The 16,363-nt window shown below is 36.2% G+C and overlaps 1 pseudogene; it reads right to left on the bottom strand.

Annotated features, from left to right (window-relative positions):
- Positions 1–2,305: 2,305 nt before the first annotated feature.
- Positions 2,306–14,740, bottom strand: LOC112825810 (FACT complex subunit SSRP1 pseudogene; annotated as a pseudogene).
- Between the last annotated feature and the right edge of the window lie 1,623 nt (positions 14,741–16,363).

Raw genomic sequence — 16,363 nt, 5'->3', positions numbered from 1 at the left:
AGACTGAACACACTATTTCCACAGCCTTTAAATGTATTGGAAATATATAGATTTTTAATTCTGAAATAAGCCCTGTCCTCTAGCAGTGTGAATTAATCTCCCTTTTTTTTGCTCCCCTGGCATTTCATATATGTTTGTGCTATAACATTTATCACACGAGTTTTTAATGTATATTTATTTATCTATGCTAAGTGTCTTTTCCATGACTTTCACTCTTCCATAAGTGTTCCAGGAACTCTTTAGGAACTGTGATTTATCTTGTTCATTTTTGTGTCCTATTTTTGACCCAGAGGGGCACAGAGGTAATGTTGTTGAATAAATGAATGAATAAATGAACTTTAAAACCCATTAAAAGTTTAAAAAGGACACAAAAGGCACTAACTGTTCAGAAAAAGATTGACATATCACACTACATTAAAATTAGAAAATTTCAGAGAAACTCACTGTTTCCAATTTCATTCTTGCAATTAAGAAAGTATTACAGAAATTTCCAGATATTTTCCAGACATTCCTGAAATGTTTTAACTGTTTCAATGTCTTGACAGAAATTCATGTTGCTTTAAGAATACCTGTGCAGTAATTAAGACTTAACCCAGACAAAATGTTTAATTAATTGCAAAATGATAGATTCCATTACAAGGACAGCATTTCTTTTGCCGCAAATTCCGCATGAAATTGTTTCCTTGGTCTGAAAAGAATTTATTCATTCCTACTGGGACATCATTACCATTTTAATTTAAGTCAATATGCCTTTAATTTTATTAATACTCCCATTGTCACGATCCCTTCTTTCAGTTTGCTTTTATTTCAGAAAAAAATACTAGTTCTTAGTGTAAGAAACATGTTTTATTTTTTTGTGATAGAAATTTAAAGCATTTATTAGAATTATTAGCTATTATGTGACCATTTAGTAATTTATGACTATTCCCGTTACAAAATTTAAACTTTGCTGTTTTAAATTTGTGAGTGGAAGAGTAGCTTCAGAAACGTAGGCATCTGTTCTCTGAATTCCGACGCATGGACCTTAGTTGGTTTTAACAAAACTAGTTAAATAACAATATTTTCGATTTTTGACTTGGGAAAAGAGGAACGAAAAGAAAGACTATTTTTTGAGTCATGAGAGCTTTCCCATAGTTATTTTGTTAGTCACCAGAGCAGTTTGACTGTAGGCGCTGTAACCAGATTGCCAAGATGAAAATGTTAAGGCTCAGAAGATTTCAGTTTCTTGCCCAAAGTCATAAGCTATTAAGGAGTAGAGCCTGATATTAAATCCTTAGATGTGTTGCCTCAAAGCTCACGAATCTGCTTTTGTCAAGGTCATCATTAATTAACCTTCATTTGCCATCATTTGCCTTTCTCTACCAACTGGTCGTATTTGGCACAATTGTTCACCTCTTCCTTCTCCTTCTTCCCCAAAGTCATTTCCCTCTATTAAATGCTGATTTTTACAGACCAGAAATACAAAATAAAGTAGAAATAGCCTCTAGTTAGAAGCTACAGGACTGATAACACCTGACTCCTGCTGCAGCACCTTGAACATATTCTTAAGGCTGGGGAATTAGGAGGATTTTGAACCTGCATTAACCTGCCTCCCCCGCAATCTCTCCCCGAGTTATAAAGAGTCATCGATGTGAAGCGCAGATAAGACACCTCTCTTGCTGCACCAGTGAAGGGCATATCATCAGAAGAACTTGTTTGGATGGCACATAACCCAAGGATGACATTTCACATGAGGAGAAACTGGTACCAAAACGTGGATGGGGAGACTAAGGTGTGACAGGGCAAGAGCTAGGAAGGAACATTTTCCTCTCTCTGCTTACAGGACCCTGTCAGGAAGTCCTCCGAGCCGTGGAAGTACCGGCTAGTTTCTCTTCTTTAGGGTCCTTATCCTGCTTTCTCTTCCTTTTTTTTTTTTTTTTTTTTTTTGCTCTTGTTCTTTCCTAAAAAGTTGTCATCACAGGACACAGGCTATTTCCTGGAAGACCTCACTTAGCTGCCTTGGGAATGACTTGGATAATGAGCCCCTGGAAGGCATTGATTTCTCTCCCATCTTTTTCTTTGACTTGTCTCTCTTAGAAGACTCACCATGGACTCCTTTTTATTCTTTCATGGCTTTTTCATATTCCTTCCTGGTATCCTCAGCCTTGCAATGTCATTCCTCTTTCTTCTCTTTGGACATTCCCTTCCAGGTCTTGTTTGCCTTCTTGGAAAGATCCATAATACTGATGCTAAGGTGCTCTGATGTGGTCTTTTCTCAGCCAGCATTGAGCCATAGCATCTGTGCATAAATATGTCCCTTAGGGGCCTAGAGGTCTTTGCCCTTCTCCATCTCCACAAGCTTCTTGCAACCCTTATGAACCTTGATCTTTTTGAGGTGTTTCCTCTTCTTTTCATTCCAGTCACTGTCATCCTCATTACTGGAGGAACTCGCAGAGGCATTGCTGTCAAACATCTCTGCCATTTCTTCCTCCTCTTCACCTGAGTTGAATGCCTTATTGGTTCCTTCTCCTGAGTCCTCTCTGTTGTTGATGGCATTCTATAAGTAGGCATCCTTTATCAGCTCCAAGTGGGCAGCACGCTCATCTTTTGATTTATCCTCTCTTTCAATATTTCATTTTTGACGTTGAACATTCTGCATTAACAAAATCGGTTTCCCAGACATCTGCCTCTTGATGCTTCTGACAGTGTACTGAGTGCCCTGCTTGGTCTCGATGTCAAAGTCAAAGGAGCAAGAGGTGAGGTCACAGGTCCAGTTGACAAGAGAGATCTTGTGAGAGCAGATGTGCATGTGTGGCTTGTAAGCCTGGATAAAACCTCACTCCAGCAGATACATTAGGCTTGATCTTGCCTTCTAGGAGCAGGTGATGCTCCAGGCCCCTGAGTGCCTTTGGAAGTTGCTGGGAACTGTAAGCTTGTGGTTCATTAGTGTTTTCATGACCCAATTAACCATCTCTTGGAGTGATGTTGGCACATTCTTGGTGATGTGTCTGTCAAAGTGCTTCTCCATCTCTTCCTCATTCATCATGGGAGTCAAAAAAATGTCTTTGAGGAGCCTGGGTGGCCAGGACTGTCAAGCGTTGGAATCTTGATTTCAGCTCAGGTTATGATCTCAGGGTTGTGAGATCAAACCCCACATCAGGCTCTGCGCTCAGTGGGGAGTCTGTTTAAGGATTCTCTCTCTCTCCCTCTCTCTCTGCCCCTCCCCCCACTTGCACTCTTGAGTGCTCTCTTTCTCTCTAAAAATAAATTAATACATCTTAAAAAGAAAGAAAGAAAGAAAGAAAGAGAGAGAGAGAGAGAGAGAGAAAGAAAAAGAAGGGAAGAAAGAAAGAAAGAAAGAAAGAAAGAAAGAAAGAAAGAAAGAAAGAAAGAAAGAAAGAAAGAAAGAAAGAAAACATCCTTGTTCTTGGAGAAAAGGAGGACCAGGAAGTGGCAATAGGTTTGGTCCTGCCTGTTGGAAAGATCCAAGCTGACCACAAAGAACATCTGGTGCTGATCCTTGTAGGGCAGCAAAAAGAGATTAAGTATCTTGGTATAGGGGATCTTACAGTCAAAGGTCTTGCTGTGCAGGTGCAGAAAGTTGAGGTAGATCCAAATGTTCTCAAAACCATAAGAAGTCAGACATTGCAGTTTCTGGAAAATGCATCTCCAGGCCTCCAGGATTTTGGACATCTTAACAGGTACTGGGCAAAGTCCTCAACCAGGTCCACATCATCCTCTAGAGTGAAACATAAACGTGTACCTCCATGAGAGAGACTTTAGAATCAACATTCTGGTGGAATTTGGTGTCACCTCATTCTTGCCTGTGGTGCTCTTGGACATGCTGCTGAGGGGTATTTCAAAAAGCAGCCGGTTGCCAATGTCAAAGGAAAACAGCAGTCCACCAAACTTCACTGTCCCTCACTTTTAGCCCTTCATACATAGGACCTTCTCTATTAGCTCAAAACAATAGTGAGTTTTAAAGGAATCAGAGTTTCTTAAATCTGGATTCTCATAAGCCATCATACTTGTAGACATGGCTGTTTTTTGTGAGAAATTTAAGTCTCTGATCCAGAACTACACTGCATTAGATGACTTCCATTAGCACTCCAGCCTGGATGTTGTCCATTTTGCCTGTCTTGCTACTCTTAAAGATTGCGCCCAGGTGGCTCAACCTCAGCCAATTATCATTCATGGGGCCTTTCACCTTCTGATAGATAGATACCTTGAACTCCAGAGTTTCCGCTATGAGAATAAAGATTTGTCTTAATTGTTCCCCACTGTTTTCTCAATAGAGCATAGAGCCTGTTTTGCACTTAGTAAATATTTGTGGAATAAATGAAAGAATTAAGGAATGTAGGCCTTTCATAGTACAGCTTGGCATGGCCCACGTGTGGGTTTATGTCACAGCTGTGTCTGTATAAACATCAACAGTACCTCACTAATGATAAATATTGTTTCTAGAAATGACACCGATGTTTACCCCATCACTTACATAAAAAAACTAGGGGCTTCCTGTTTCTGGTTCCACACATAAAGAGCTTGGAAGGTGCCACTTAATCTTAATAACAAGTAGGATAGTGAACAGACAGAAAAATCAACAACTCTTCTAGGATCCAAAGGAGAAATGAGAACATAAGGCAAACGAAGGCCCTCGAGTTTGGAGAGACAGGTGACTATTCATAGTCTCAGTTTACTGAGACCTCATGTGTGGAAATTGTCATGTGAACCACGTATTACTGGAGCCTAACTGCCTTAGAGGAAGGGAAAACTAAACTCAATCACTCTAACTTTTCATGTGGATGAAGGGAAATCTCCAACCCACTGTAGATGTCCTTTACCACCAAAGAAGGGAGGAAAAAACTAAGAAACACTTGCGAACTTCATAGTCCAGAGGCATATAGGCTTATTAAAAGACTGAGACCTAATCATATGACTATAGAACACTTTCTGTTCCCCACATCTCACCACCACATTAGTAAAGACATATTTGTAGCAGTTCCTTTTACCCAAGTACATATAGTGTGTGGCTATTAGGAAAAAATTATATGGCATTCCAAAAGGAACCCCCACCCCCTGCAATATGAAAAGATGGAACAAGCGTCAGAACCAGACATGGCAGGGATGTTGGATTTATCATACCAGGAATTTAAAACAACAATGATTCATATGCTGAGGGCTCTAATGGATGAAGTAGACAGCATACAAGAACAAATGGCAATTGTAATTAGAGAGATGGAAATCCTAAAAAGAACCAAAGAGAAATGCTAGAGATAAAAAACAAAAACAATAAAACAAAAAACAGAAACCCTATGAATAATGAATAATGCTTTTAATAGGCTTATTAGTAGACTGGAAAAGACAGGAAAGAATCTCTCAACTTAAGGATATGTCCATAGAAACCTCCAAAACTGAAAAGTAATGAGACAAAGACTGGAGGGAAGAAAAAAGAATATCAAAGACTGAGGGACAACTATAAAAGGTGTGACATATGTGTAATGGGGATTCCAAAAGGAGAAGAAAAATAGAAAGGAACAAATAAATATTTGAAACAGTAATGACTGAGAATTTCTCCAAGTTAATGTCAGACAGCAAACCATAGATCCAGAAATTCAGAGAACATCACGCAGGATAGATGTCAAAAAAAAAACCTACACCAGACATATAATTTTTTGAACTTTAAAAAATCAAAGATAAAGAACAAATTCTGGAAGAAGGCAAAGATACACCCTACCTGTAGAAGAACAAAGATGAGAATTATATCTGCCTTCTTAAAAACCATTCAAGTGAGAAGAGAATGGAGTGAAATATTTAGTGTCAAGAGAAAAAAACCACCAACTAGAATTTTCTACCCTGAAAAATTGTTCTTCAAAAAGAAGGGAGAAATAAAGCCTTTCTCACACAAACAAAAATCGAGGGAATTTATTGCCAGTAGAGTTGCATTGCACGAAATGTTAAAAGAAGTTCTTTACAGAGGAGGGAAATAATATAGGTCAGAAACTCAGATCTACATAAAGAAGGGAAGGAAGAGAGCTGAAGAAGAGATAGTAAAGTTTAAAACTTTTAATTTTCTTATTCTTAATTGATATAACAGATAACAGTTTGTTCAAAATAATAATAGTAACTGCATTTTTAACAGTTTAATTGAGAAACAGTTTGACAAACGTCATTTCATTGTATATGTTTGAGGTGTAGCGATGACGGTTTGATTTATATATATTGTGAAATGGTTAACACAATAGGTTTAGTTAATATCCATCATTTCATACAGATACAATAAAAAGAAAAGAGATTCTCCTTGTGATGAGAACCCTTAGAATCTACTGTATCAACAACTCTTCTATATATCATACAGCTCTATTAGTCATTATGTTGTACATTACATCCCTAGTACTTATTTGTCTCATCCCTGGAAGTTTGTATATTTCCACTACATTCCTCCAAATTCTCCACCCTCCACACCCTGCTTCTGGTAACCACAAATCTGATGTCTTTTTTCTGACTTTGGTGTTTTTTGCTTTGTTGTATTTTGTTTTGTTTTTAGATTCCACATGTAAGTGAGATCATACAGTATTTGTCTTTCCTTGACCTATTTCATTTAGCATAATGCCTTTAAGCCTATCCATGTTGTTGCAGATGGTAGGATTTTTCTCATTTTTTATGGCTGAATAATATCCCATCGTGTGTATGTGTGTGTGTGTGTGTGTGTGTGTGTGTGTGTGTGTGTGTGTGTGTATATATATATATATATATATATATATATACACACACACAAGTTCTTTGTCCACTGATGGACACTTAGGTTAGGACCATGTCTTGGCTATTGTAAATAATGCTGCTATGAACATGGGGGTTCAGACATCTTTTCAAATTTATGTTTTGGTTTCCTTTACATCCCTAGAAGTGGAATTGCTGGATCATATGGTAGATCTATTTTTAATTTTTTGAGTATCCTCCATACTGTTTTTCCATCATGGCTGTGTCAATTTACAATCCCATCAACAAATGCAAAAAGGGTTTCCTTTTCTCCACAGCCATGCCAGCATTTGTTCTCTCTTGTCTTTTGGATGATGGCCATTCTAACAGGCAGGTGGTGATAGCTCCTTGTGCTTTTAATTTGCATTTCCATAATGACTAGTGTTGATGAATATCTTTTCATGTACCTGTTGACTATTCACATATCTTCTTTGGAAAAATATCTATTCAGGTCCTTTGCTCTTTTTGAATTGGATTATTACTGTTGTTATTGTTATCAAATTTGCTATACAGTTGTATGAGTTCTTTGCATTTTTTGGATATTAACCCCTTATCAGATATATGATTTGCAAATATGTTTTTCCCATTCCATTTGTTGTCTTTCATTTTGTTGTTGATGGTTTCTTTTGTTGTGCAGAAGCTTTTTAGTTTGATGTGGTCCCACTTGTTTACTTTGATTTTGGTGCTTGTGTTTTATGTGTGATTTCCAAAAAATTATTACCAAGATCCAGGCCAAGGAGATTTTTTTTTCCTGGTTTCTTCTAGGAGTTTTATGGTTTCAGGTCTTACATTTAAGCCTTTAATAATCTAATTGAGCCAATTTTTGTGAGTGGTGTAAGATAGGGATCAACTTTCATCCTTTTACATGTGACTACCCAATTTTCCCAACACCATTTATTAAAGACCCTGTTTTTTCTCCATTGAATATTCTCAGTTCTTTTATCAAAAGTGAGTTAAAGTGTAAATGTTTGGATTTGTTTCTGGGCTTTTGATTCTGTCCTCTTCATCTATTTGTCTGTTTTTATGCCAGTACCATACTGTTTTAATTCCTGTAGTTTTATAGTATAGCTTGAAATCAGGAGGTGTGATGCCTGCTTCATCATTCTCCTTCAGGACTTCTGTTATTCAGGGTTTTCTATGGTTCCACATAACTTTTAGGAGTATTTTTTTTTATTTCTGTAAGAAATGCCACTGGAGTCTTGATAGGGATTGCATTGAATCTATAGACATTTTAGCTTTTTCCAGTGCATGAGCATGGGATATCTTTCCATTTATTTGTGTCTCCTTCAGTTTCTTTCATCAATATTTATTAAATATTTTTCTATGTCTATTGAGATGATCATATGATTCTTTTTTTCAGGAACAATGTATTTGATTATATGTGCTTATGTATATGCCATATATATGCATATATATTTATATACATCCTTCCATATGCTATAATCAGGTAAATTAATGACAACAATGATTCAAGCCATGGGAGAGAGGAATTAGGTTTCTTTCATTATTAAAAGGTGCTCACACTGTCCATGAAGTGGTATAGTGTTATTAGAAATCACACCTAGGCTCATAATAAATATATATTGGAAACTCTAGAACAACCACTAAAAAAAGTTTTAAAAAATAGTATAACTGATATGCCAAGAAAGGAGAAAAAATGGAATTATGTAAAATGTTCAATTAAAAGGCAGAAAAAGAGTAGGAGACAAAAAGTAACAAAGAACAGAGACAACAAATAGAAAACAGTAATAAATATGATAAATATTAATCCAACTATATCAATAGTCACCTTAAATATCAATGGTTTAAATTGAACAATTAAGACAGAGACTGTCAGAGTGGATGAAAAAACAAGATCCAAATATATGTTGTGTACAAGAAGCCCACATATAAAGACACAAAGACTAAAAGTAAGTGAATGAAGAAACATATACCATGATTACTCTAATTTTTAAAAGAGCAGTTGCTCTATTAATTGCACACAAAGAAAAATTTCAAAGCAGGGAAGTTTACTGGCAATAAAGAAGGGCATTACAAAATGATAAGGGGATCAATTCTCCAAGAGGACATAATGACTTTTAACATGTATGTGCCTAATGATGGAGCATCAGACTATATGAGGAAGAACTGCAAGGAGAAATAGATGAGTCCACATCAGAGTTGAAGACTTTAATACCCCTCTATCAGAAATGGGCAGATACAGTGGGAAGAAAATCTATAAGGACGGAGTTGAACTCAGCAACACCATCAATCAACTGGCTATAGTGGACACCTACAGACTACTTCATCAAACAACAGAACAGACATTCCTCTTAAGCTCACATGAAGCATTCAACCAAGACAAACCACATTCTGGAAGATAAATACACCTTAGCAAATCTGAAAAAAAATAAAAATCATACAATGTCTGCTATCAGACCACAATGGAATTAAGTTAGTAGTCAGTAACAGAGAGGTAAGTGGAAAATCTCAAAATACAGGGAGAATTAAACAGCACAGTTCCCGATAAATCAAGAATCAAAGAAGAAATCTCAAAAGAGATTTAAAAATATCTTGCACTAAATAAAAATGGAAACATGGCAAAGTTTGTGGGATGTAGCAAAAACAGTCCATAGAGGGAAATTTATAACATTAAATGAATATATTAGAAAAGAAGAAAGATCTAAAATCAGTAACCTAAGTCTCCACCTTAGAAAATTAAGGAAAAAAAAAAAAAGAAGAGCAAATTAATCCAGAGAATAGAAACAATAAATAAAGAATAGAAACAATAAACAGAAATTGAAAATAGGAAATCAATCAACAAAACCAAACACTTGTTCTTTGAAAAGATACATAAAATTGATAAGTCTTTAGCAGGGCTAAGAAAAAAAGACAATATAAACTGCTAATGTGAGAAATAGAAGGAGGGACATCTCCACAGATCTCTTGGACATTAAATGGATAATCAAGGAATAGTATGAATTAACTCTATGCCCATAAACTGATAATCTAGATGAAATGGGCCAATTCCTTGAGACACTTACAATGCCAAAATTCACACAAGAAAAAACAGAAAAACTAAATAGGCCTATATTTATTAAAGAATTTGAGTGGGTAACAAATAACTTCCCCAAATAGAAAGCTAGGGGCCTGACAGATTCACTTTTGAATTCTACCTAACATTTAAGGAAGAAAATATACCAGTCATTTACAATCTCTTTCAGAGGACAAAAGCAGAGAGAATACTTCCTAACTCATCCTGTGATGTTAGCATCACTCTACTACCAAAAGCAGACAAAGACATTATGAAAAAAGAAAATCACACATTAATTTCTCTTTGAGCTTGGATGCAAAAATCCTCAACAAAATATTAGCAAATAAAATCCAACAATGTATTAAAAAAGAATTATACCCCATAACCAAGTGAGATTTGTCCCAGGTATACAAAGCTGGTCCAACATTCAAGCATAATTAATGTAATTCATCACATTAACAGACTCAAAAAAGAAAGATCACATGATCATATCAATAGGTGCAGAAAAAGCATTTGACAAAATCCAACACCAATTCTTGACAAATACTCTTAATAAGCGAGGAATACATGAGAATTTCCTCAACTTGATAAGGAATAGCTATAACACCCAAATCCCCCCAAAACAAACAAACAAACAAAAAACCCTATAGCTAACATACTTAATGATGAGAAACTTGAAACTTTCCCACTAATATCAAGAACAAGGCAAGGATATCTCCTCTCACTTCTTCTTTTCAACTATCATATTGGAAATTCTAGCTAATGCAATAAAACAAGAAAGGAAAATAAAAGGTATATGGATTGGGAAGACATAAATAAAACTACCTTTGCAGGTGACATAATCATCTACACTGGATATCTGGCTTTCCCAGGTTCAAGTCCAATCATGTTCTCCTTTCATTGCTCCCTATTATTTTTTCTTCCTTCTCTTTCTTTTTTTTAATTGAAATGTAATTAACATATAGTGTTATATTAGTTTCAGATATACAATATGATAATTCAACAACTCTATACATTACTCAGTGCTCCTCCGGATGTGTGCTCTTAATCTCCTTTATCTATTTCACTCGTCCTCCCACCCACCTCCTCTTTGACAACCGCCAGTTTGTTCTCTGTATTTAAGAGTCTGGGTTTTGGGGCACCTGGGTGGCTCGGTCGGTGGGGCGTCTGCCTTCGGCTGGGGTCATGGTCCCAGGCTTCTGGGATCGGGCCCTGTGTCGGGCTTCCTGCTCGGCGGGAGGACTTCTTCTCCCTCTCTCACTTCCCCCGCTTATGTTCTCTCTCTCGCTGTGTCTCTCTCTGTCAAATAAATGAATAAAATCTTATAAAAAGAAAAGTCTTTTTTGTTTGTTTGTTTGTTTGTTTGTCTCCTTTTCGGTTTATTCATTTGTTTTGTTTCTGAAATTCCACATATGAGTGAAATCATGCGGTATTTTTGTTTCTCTGGAGAGGATGTGAAGAAAAAGGAACACTTGTGCACTGTGGGTGGGAATGCAAATCAGTGCAGCCACCATGGAAAACAATATGAAGTTTCCTCAAAAACTTGAAAATAGAATTACTATATGATCCAATAATTCCATCACTGGGTATTTAGCCAAAGAAAATGAAAAGTCTGATTTGAAAAGATACATGCACCCCTATGTTTATTATAGCATTATTTACAATAGCCAAGATATTGGAAGCAACTCAAGTGTCCATTTGTTGTTCCTTATTATCTTCAGATGAAGATATAACAGACTCTTTAAGACTTTGTCCAGTATCTTTTCTAGTGTTCTTTTTCCCATCACATATTCTAGCACCCCATACTTCACCTGGTACAAACTTCTTTCAGAACCCCTAACATGCAGTGGTATATCTCACCTTCAAGCATGCTTTATCTTGTGCCTCAGGATACTCTTACTTTGGTTCTTCACTTGGATACCACCTATTTATCCCTCAAAACTTAGCTCAGGCATCCCCTTCAAGACATGTCTTTGAAGGTCAGCCTTGATCAGGAGATCCTCATAGGTGTTCCGCTAAATACCACTGGACTCTGTCTGCTTAGTCCTCACCACTCAGGCCTGAACACTATAGACTTTTGTAAACACTCCTCTCTCTATTCAATCTCTTATCCAACATCTTCCTGCCATTTTTTTTTTCCCCAGTAAAGCTCTTCTTTCCCACTGCCATTAATTCAGATTATATTCGTTTACCTCATAGGTTATTTGCCTCTGACTGTTCTTGCTCTGAGAGTTGAAATCCTTCAGCACTTTTTATGTGTACCTCAAATTTTATCGTAAACAAATGTATAACATGGATTATAACTCCAACTGAATCATTAATCTCTTGGGAGAAGAGGATGCATTTTAGATGTCTATACCTTTCTATAGGATAGAATTCTGAATTAAGAACCTAGTAGGTGCTTAGCAACTATTTAGTGATTGATTTCATGCTATATGTTTGGAACTCCTTATTGGCATTTTCATGGAACTATTCTTAGATACAAATACTATTGGAGGCTCACACATTAAGGTATTCCATCTTATTTGGGCAGAACTTTGTGGATTTCTACATTTTGGTTTAAGATAAGGTATAGTATTGATTTCCATGGATCTGTATGTATGTTTGATTAGAATCTTAATATGTTAAGAGCTCAAGATGAGGCTGCAGAACCAAAAGTTTAAGCACTTGAGCACTAATTAACCTAGTTTGGAATGATCCCTGGGTCTCATTCCAACCGAATAACCTCAGGCAAGTCACTGAATTTCAGTCTCAGTTTTCTCATCTGTAAAGCAGAGATAATGAGCTCCTATTCCATAGACCATTCGGAGAATTAAAAAACATGGAATGTCTGTCAACTTGTAAGGAAAGAATTGTCAACAGTGAATTGTATATCCGAGGAAACTATCCTCTAGAAATGAAGAGGAAATCCAGACATTCTCTTATGAATGGAAACTAAAAGAATTTGTCACTAGCAGACTTACCCTTTAAGAACAGCTAAAGGAAGTTCTTCAAATGAGAAGGAAATGACAAATGAAGGAATCATGGAGCATCAGGAAGGACAGAACAATGTTAAGAGCAGAAATATGGGCAAATATAATACAATCTTTCTCCTCATGTGTTTTATAAGTATATAATGCCCCTCTTTTCTCCATTATAATGTTTTAGATTTTAATTTAATTTGAATTTGATTATGTGTTTAATTTAGTTGTACTAATAGCAAAAAAAAAAAAAAGGCAGGGCTCTAAAAGATTTAGTATAATGCCTGACACAGAGCATAAGTGCTTGATTTATACTAATTTTTGTTATAAAAAGGATTTAAAGAATAGAGCACCAGGGTGGCTCAGTTGGTTAAGCCCTGACTCTTGATTTTGGCTCAGGTCATGATGTCAGGTTTGTGAGATCGAGCCCCCCACCCCACCCTTCCTTGGTCAGACTCTGTGCTCAGTGGGGAACCTGCTTGAGATTCTCTCTCTAAAATAAATAAGTAAATCTTTTTAAAAAAGGATTTAAAGATCAGGTCTAAACTTCTCATTTTATCTCTAAGGAAACTGAAATCTAGAGAGGGCAAATGACTTGCTCAAGACCACTAGTTAATGAAAGAAATGGCCTAGATAAAAATGCAGGTCTCCTGAATACCCAATGCTGTCCTTCTAATTCCCATATTACTCTGCAGTCAGCTGAGGCCTCCCTGAAGGCCTTGTAAAGACTCTGCTTCATCTTCTTGTGGGTATATAGTGCTCTTGGGAGCACTGGATTTGTAAAATTTTGAAATTAAAATAATAAAAACATGGGGAATTGTTGAGTCACTAGACTGTTCACCTGAAATTAAAATGATGCTGTGTGTTAACTGACTGGAATTAAAATAAAAACTTAAAAATTGTTTTTAAGAAAGGAATAAAAACAAAAATATTCATTTCATCATATCCAGTTCATTTGTTTTTCAAGATGACCTATCACATTGTTCTTTACATGGCCAGTGACAAAAATTTCATTTGAATTTACACTGACTTGAGTTCTATTTATCTTTTCAGAAATGCAAACATTATTTTGAGTTAAGTACAGTGGTATTTTTATCTTATAGGAGTTTATTGTTTGATTTTAGAGGTTTCTTTTTAAAAATCCTATTTTGAATTTAAAACTGCTCATGGAACTACTCTTCCAAAGTAGATCCTACATGCAATTTTAAAGAATGCTTTCTTAAATATGGAAAGAATGACTAATTCCAACTTATGTTTGTGGTTGAATGACAGAAAGCAAAGAAATTCTCCATGGAGTTTACAAGAGGAGGTCAATAATAATCTTTTAACAGAGATTTGAAAATTAAACTGCATTAATTATTAAGAAGGATACTTTTTCCATATTTTTATGAATATTCAGCTGTAACAATAATGATTTGTTTGGCTCATTTGGAATCGCAGATTTTTTGAAAGTGAGGGAAATTCTTTCACAAGGAGAGCGAAACCAACTCTTGTGCATATGTAGGAAATGAATCCCAATTCCTTCTTGTTTCTGTTTCTTTTTTTTCTCCCCAAAACTGCATAAATGAGGAAGTAGTGCCAAAGACCTATTAGTAATAGTTATTTCCTAATTGCAGTGGGAAGCATCCTGCATGTTTAAATAAATATTGTTAACTCTGACCCCTCGCTTTGCCAGGACTGATAAGGCAATTGTTTGACCTATATGAAGCACATACAGTATACACAGAGTGGAGTGCAGCAGGAAAACAGGAAACAATAAATCAGAAATTAGAGCACTGATTGTTGTAGCTAATTACATCAGGCTTCTGCTTAATTTCTCACTCTGTCATTCTAACCTGATTTTCTTGCCAACAGACTTTGCAAATTGCTGGTGTCACGTACATTCAGCAAATAATAATCCTTAGTTACTGTGACTGACAAATGAATGAGCAGGAGAAGATAGTTTATTATGCAAGGATGAACTGAGACATTCACCAGATACCTGCCTGGATGCTTTTTTAATTCACTTACCTAGATGTGCTGCATGATGCATTTCTCCAGGAGCAGAGATTTTGGCATCAAGACAGCTTAATTGGATTTGTGGTTTGGTTTGATAATATTGAGTAAGAAGAAAAGATGGCACTGTAAAAGGAAGGGAGGGAGGGGATTGGCTTGGGCAAAGAAAGAGATAACTTAGCTATTTAAGTCAAATCCGAAAGTAATATGTTTAGGGCGAGTGAGATTAGTCAGCACGTTATTGAATGCTAATCTCGTCTACACAAAGATTTGGTGAGCCAACTTGGTAGTTTCAACCCATTATGGTTTGATTATTGAAATTCTAAACCACATGTGTTAAAAAAGTATAAAAATGAGATGCTCCTGTTCAAAATTAATTGATGACTCCCAGATTCTACTTCTGTGTGTAGATAATGCATGTCAGTTCAGTTTTCCCTGATCCCAGTCCTGGTGTTATTTTAATAGTCTAAAATCAACTTTCCTTTCCTTTATGATTTTATAAAATTTACATGGTTTCCATACTTTAAATAATTTTGCTATAGTCCCTGAAGATGGAGTAGGGGAGATCTAATTGAAGAGAATTTTCAGTCTTTTGTTATTTAATCAATTTTCCTATTCTAGGTCTATTTTCTACCTTTGTTATAGTGTTTACTAATCAGATCATCCAATGCTGAGCAGATGCCCAGCTAGATACAACTTCACCCAGGCTCTCTGCTTCTTTGATGCTTAATAAAAATCATATTATTTTTGTTTAACTGAAGGTACCATGTATGCAAGTTATTTAGAATGAAAATTGTTTCTCAGTTTAAAATCAAATTTACTTAATCATTCTATTTCCCATGGGCTCTGATTTTTACCCCTGTCTTGCTTTAGCATCATTTCAGGGGAAGAGAAGGTGAATTTAACACAGAGATGTGAGGAGATTACACAGAACCTCCCTCAAGTTTCAAAGGATGTGGCAAAACTGTGGGGTTCTACTTCTGGAACAACTGTTTCACTTGGAAAAGCAAGAGGTCAGAGTTAACTATTTATTTAAATGTGTAGGTGATGTCTTACATTCCAGTGATGAACTTGGAATGCAGGCCAATTAAGCAGCCCAGAAACGGTGGTAGAAGGGCCAAAAGAAGAGTATAATGTGCCAGCATCGTTGCTGGTCCAAAGGTCAGAGGGAGCGGAATATTTCATTCCTTGTGTTATGTCTTCAAACTAATTCTTGTGTATAAAATGTTTAAACCTCTCCAAATCCCAAGCTGACTTTCCAAGAGTCCTCTTAATGTAATTTTTTTCATGTCTTCAGACAAATTTTATAAATATATATTAAACAACCATTGTATGTAGAGTGTGCCATTTGCATGTCCACTGCAGGGACGACAGCTTAATTTGGAAGAAATGTATCACAGAGTCATTGCCCTGAAGAGCAGTTGAAGGAGGCAACCTTGAACCTATAAAACCAGAATTAAATAACACAAACCAGAAAATAATCTTCAAGATTCCTAAATGCATGGTATTGACAGTTAGGGCTAGGGAATTTAAAGGGACCAAATTTTTCAGAGAAGACTTAATGGAGATAATTTGACATGAACTTGGAAGGATAAGTAGCATTTGGATAGCTAGAGTGGAAGGAGAAATCATTGTAAGCAGAGAATTGATTAGACAGGGG

The sequence above is a fragment of the Callorhinus ursinus genome, unplaced genomic scaffold, assembly GCF_003265705.2.
Source record: "Callorhinus ursinus isolate GAN/ISIS: 27379988/994484 unplaced genomic scaffold, GSC_fseal_2.0 scaffold4, whole genome shotgun sequence".
In the NCBI taxonomy this organism is placed as follows: domain Eukaryota; kingdom Metazoa; phylum Chordata; class Mammalia; order Carnivora; family Otariidae; genus Callorhinus; species Callorhinus ursinus.
The sequence above is the reverse complement of the archived record's forward strand: the minus strand, read 5'-3'. Positions and strand labels throughout refer to the sequence as shown.